We start from the raw sequence: 6000 nt of genomic DNA on the forward strand, positions 1-6000 counted from the left end.
TAGCAGGCAGCGGAGCAGCTCCTTGGCGGCACGGCACCGGCGAGCGGACGACCGCCAGGCGAGGAACAGGCGAGGCCGAGGGGGGTCGGGATCGGCAGGCAGCCCGGCTCCACGAGGAGGAGGAGGCCGACCATGGCAGGAAGCTTGGCACGGGGGAGGGGCGAGGCGGCGCGCTGTCGGGGAACGGCGACGGCAGCGAGTCAGGGCGGCCTGGAGGCGAGGCCTGCAGGGCGCGGGAGAGGGCGGCTGCGGTTACGGCGAGCGCGGGAACGGCGACGCAGCACGTGGGGGGAACGGCGGCGGCGGCTCGGGGAAGGCTGTTGCGGCGGCTACAGTATGGCGGCGAGGGAGAGGGAGCACGGCGGCGCTGGGAGGAGAAGGGGAACGGGCGACGCCATGGGGCCATGGGGCTAGCGCACGAGGAGGGGGTCGCGCGAGGGGAGGAGGGCGACGGCACCTGCGGGAGGACGAGGGGTAACGGGTTGGGGCGCTAGGGTTGGAGGGGAGGGCGGGCCTTGGGCCGGCTTGCCTCGGGATGGGCTCCTCCACTCTTGGTTTTTTTTCCATTTAAAAAAAACAGAAACAAACACAAACAAGGAAAAGGATTAAAAAAATAGGAAAATACTTTTGTATCCTTTGAAAAAAATAAACCCAACTATGAAAATAATTTGGGCATTTTTAAACAAATAAAAATGAAACCTTTTTTAGAATTAAAATAAAACCCTTTTTTTATTTAAAGAATAAAATAATAGCTCTTTAAAGGAGAAAATAAAATGAGACGGTTTTAAAAGAAAACAAGACGAGAAATAAAAGAAAAACCCAAGGGGTTGCCCCCACATTTAATAAAATGATCTTTTAAAAGAAGACGAATCTTTTGACGTGGTTAAAATTGAACTTTAGCAAAACCACAAAAACAAATAAAAGAGGAGAGAGGGGGAGTTCCTATCGCACTAAGACTCGGTGAGCACTCGAAGCACACGCACTCAAAACACCACACGCGACAGATGATGCAAGATGCCATGCATGATGCAACGATGCAAACTAAATGATGATGCAACAAATAAAACTAATCACACGACGAAAACGGAAGTAAAGGGGGAATCTTCTGGAACGTCAGTCTCGGGCTGTCACAACTCTCCTACACTACAAGAGGATCTCGCCCCGAGATCCAAGAATGAAAGGGGGAGAGGATGAGAAGGCAAGAGGTAAAACTTAATCGCTTCTTCGACAAATGAGTGAAACCAACGATCCTTGAAGATTTCAAAGAGATGCGGAATGGTATGAGAAAGAAGCAAGACTTCACGGAAAATTTTGGCAGCACTTCGGTAGGAAAATGGGACAAACAATTCGATAAGATGGTAGAATTAGACAATATTCACAACAAACAAGTAAATAGAACAAGGGAGCACCATGATCTTGATAGAACAAGACAATAGACCCAAAAGAGCAACAAGACAATGCCTCCGGAACAAGAGAATATGAACTAGCTCATACGGAAGAAGAGAATGAAGAGAGAATGACAACTATCACCGCAATAGAATTGAAGAGCCTCCTGTCAGAGAATTGAAGTAGTAGTTGGAAATCAACAACGAAGAACAAGATAGTAGTGAGCTTATGAAAATCATCTCACAAATATGAGGTGACAACCAACCACTAAAAGAAACAAGGATAGATTGGGACCAACAAGATATTGAAACTTCTTACACCAAGAGGGTACAATGAAAACTTGGGTAAATGATAAGCACCATGATAGCATAATCCATAGGAAAAGGTTTAGGTGAAGTCCAAACCAAGATAGCTCAATGAAGAAATCATGGGTTGAAAATATCTCATGATCAAAGAATTGGTGGATTTACTTATCTCATTCTTGAAAGGAAAACTCTTCGAGGCTCCTACACTAACAAGAATGCTATAACACCACCTCAAAGGATAAAGGAGGAAGAATTAAACTAGAAATGCAAGAGAAATAATACTTTAGGTTCTCCAATAAGAATCTTGAAGAACACTTCAGAAAGAATGAAATCTTAACGAACCACCATGAAGGACCTCCGTATACAAATGAATGATGCAAATATATGAAGGTAGAAAATAATAAGATTATGACGTTGCCAAGATTTAGATGAAGCTTCACAAAGAGATACTTGATAAAACTTGGAACTCAGGAAAAGAAAAGATAAGAACACTAGAGAAAAGGAATTGATATCATGAGCCACTCCGGAAGAAGAATTCAGATTACTATGAACAAGAATAAGAATTATGTTATGCATATCCTTCATCAAGTTAAATTGATGACAAGCAACGGATTTAGCATACAACTTATTCCTCTAGAAAGAATCTTGAAGAGACAGAGAGATAAGCACCACTTGAGGCATAATTGAAGGAAGCACCGGTAAGAATTCACAAATAAATGGGAACACCACGAATTAATGGATATACATGAGAATGAAGACATCATAAGCCACCTGAGAGAAGAAAACTTAAACGAGGCACCGGACAATCGAGAGACGAACAAAGAGACAACAATTGAAAAGAATTGAGAATGAAAGCTGAAAGCTGAGAACGACGAATCTTCTAAAATGATCGCCTTCAGAGGATCGAGAATGAAAACAACTCAGGGAAGCACCGAATAGCAAGAAAGGGATTACTCATGATTGGAGCAATTCAAGAGGATAACAGAAAGCTGAAATGAAGAATCTGCAAGAAAACGACAAAGATTTGAGAGAAACACTCCTTCGGTCTTCAAAGCTGAAATGATGAGGAGAACACCACCAAGAGTAACTCAAATACTCCGGAATAGTGAAGAATGAAAGGTTGAGCCAAATAAGAGAATTAATTCAAATTGATCCTGAAGAAGGAATATGACTGATGAAATCCATACTTACATCATAGCTGAAAAGAATTAGAGGTATCTGGAAAAGATTAAAAGAGCCAGGTAAGATCCTGGGAAAAACCTATGGTTTATGGGCCCACTCAAAGAAACCACCGTCAGAAAAGATTGCTTAGAAGAGAGATATTGCACCGGTGTGAAGAGAACCAGATGAGGTTAGCACCTCGAAATAATTGAAAAGATTGAACACAAGAAATTTCCAAGATAACTTCAACACTCGGAAGAAAAGAGTGTAATGAATAACAAGATAGGCTGATAAGAATTTCCAACACAGGAAAGAATTACAAGGATGAAAAAGATATGATGATACGGATAGCTAAATTGAATTCACCGGTAAAGATGACAGAATGAACAAATATAACACGAATCTCTTGAGAATCTTCACCATGAATCGCCGGATACGAAACAGAAGAAATGATAGCGGAAGCATCACTGAATATAAAGGCACTTGGATAATGACTGAAACATAGAAGAAAAGGGTGGGAGGGCGGGGAAAAAGAAAGACAACTTAGGACAGATGATAAGAACTCCGGAAAGAAAAGAGAGATTGATCTTGCAAAATTAGAGAGGATAGAATTCACTGAAGAGAAGCACACCGGTTGGATAAAATTGATATGACAACTCCGGTTGACAAAATTTGATAAGACAATTGATTGAGAAAACAGATTAGCACTCTCATATGAATATGAGAACACTGCTTAGAAAAGATCTGAAATCACCACTTGACATCGAAGCAACACGAATTACCACATTCAACAAAACAAAGGGTGCGGCTTGCAATTAGCCAGAACAAACTCATGAGAAAGATTTCGTCCGATATTTTCGTGGACAGGATCGCACGGGCTTGATCCTTACAGTAGCCATCAAGTGCAAGGCAGTGCACCCGACATACGAAGCATCCCCGAGTCGTAGCAAGCTACAAGGACTCTTTAAGAAACAACGTGTACCGCTATAAGTCGACCGTCAACAAACGAATCCACTAGATGTCGAACCCCAACCTAACATCATGCATTTGTTGGAAGATTGTCCTATAAGCAACTACTTGAATTCCCACCTAAGAATTTCCAAAATTTCTGGTCATGCAATCTGGTACACGGATACAAGGAGTAATATTCACACAACTCCTATACTAACCCGTCACCTGTATCACCTCCGTCAACACACAACCAGAATCTCAGACCTTCATCTATTACAGATCCTCGTGATCACAACGATACAAAGTATGGCAGTACTCCCGAACAATCTGTACCAGTACTAGGGACATCGGGGTTATCTCGCCACTACTAGTATTGAAGCAATTACGAACATCCTTTGTTCTTAGATACTCAGAAATCTGAATGATAACGATGTGCTCAAGAATCCCCTGGAGCTTAACTCCCCGGAAGAAAATCAAGTCAGATAGGAGGCACCAAGACAGAACTCCGTCATATCGGCATCACATAGATCCCAAAAATATCCGCGTGATCCTAAAAAAAATTTGAGTGGGAAGAGGAGTAGAATAAATTATTACGTCAAGATTCCTCACCAGAGCATAGAAGAGGAGAAAAAAGAATCCTACTCTCCGATATATAACTAGACTCAATGCAGTTTTTCACTAGACTCGACTCGGCCAAGTTCGATCAATTAAGGGGGCTCCTAGGTCGGTACACTCTGATACCAACTTGTCACGCCCAAGATGCGACCCTATCCTCAATTTGGCACGAGGGCCTCGTCAGGGACAGAAGCGCATCTCATCGTGTCGCAAGAATCGATATCGTTACAAGTACATGTACTGAAAAGAAGAGATATATATATAGATAATTGGCTTACACTCGCCACAAGCTACATCAGAGTCACATCAGTACATTACATAATCATAAAGAGTAAGAGCAGGGTCCGACTACGGACGGAAACAAACGATAAAAGAAGAACGACGTCCATCCTTGCTATCCCAGGCTGTCGGCCTGGAAACCATCCTAGATCGATGAAGAAGAAGAAGAAGAAGCAACTCCAAATGAACAATCAACGTGCTCGCGTCAAGTAACCTTTACCTATACCTGCAACTGGTGTTGTAGTAATCTGTGAGCCACAGGGGACTCAGCAATCTCATTCCCAAAGGTATCAAGACTAGCAAAGCTTAATGGGTGAGGTAAGGTTAAGTGGTGAGGTTGCAGCAGCGGCTAAGCATATATTTGGTGGCTAAACTTACGATTACAAGAAATAAGAGGGGCAAGATCTACGCATAGCGGACGTGACTACTGATGATCAAATGAATGATCCTGAACACCTACCTACGTCAGACATAACCCCACCATGTCCTCGATCGGAGTAACAACTCACGAAAGAGACAATCACGGTTACACACACAATTGGCATATTTTAATTAACTTAACTTCAAGTTATCTAGAACCAGTGTCAAACAAAGTTTCCACGTTGCCACATAACCGCGGGCACAACTTTCTGAAAAGATATAACCCTGCAGGGGTGCTCCAACTAGTCCATCACAAATTACCACAAGCCGCATGGAAATCCTCAATCACGACACTCGCGATCTCGTCGGATTCCTTAGTGGAAAACCTCAACTCTGAGATTACCCAAAGCATCACCGGAATCCCGATGCACAAGATATCTCGTCAAAGGTAAAACTAATCCAGCAAGGCCGCCCGATGTGTCAACGATCCCGATAGGAGCCGCGTATCTCGTTCTTAGGACACGACAGATGGAACTAGCGACGAGTGCCAAACCTCGAGTTTCCTCGCGGTGGCCCCGCAGGCAGACCGTTTGGGACCAACACCATCAGCACTGGCCCCTCCTGTTTATGTAAAATTACTCCTCGGGTTCATGACGCCCTATGCATCTAAATATTAACAAATATTATTATGTTGGGCAAATGTAGAACCAATTTGGGCCTTGCCGGACCAGCTTTAATCTAAAACGAATTATCCAGGGGGTCCCCATAACAACCCCGATCGTGTTAGGAGTGCTCATTTATGGAACATAACACCGGTAGCCGAAAACTAAGGGGGCAAAGGTGGAACAAAACACTAGGCTAGAAAGGCCGAGCCATCCACCTTTTACCAAGTATATAGGTGCATTAAATTAAATAGCATTTAAATATGGTGATAAGACAAGGA

This window comes from Hordeum vulgare, chromosome 7H (genome assembly GCF_904849725.1).
Source record: "Hordeum vulgare subsp. vulgare chromosome 7H, MorexV3_pseudomolecules_assembly, whole genome shotgun sequence".
NCBI classification, from domain to species: Eukaryota; Viridiplantae; Streptophyta; class Magnoliopsida; order Poales; family Poaceae; genus Hordeum; species Hordeum vulgare.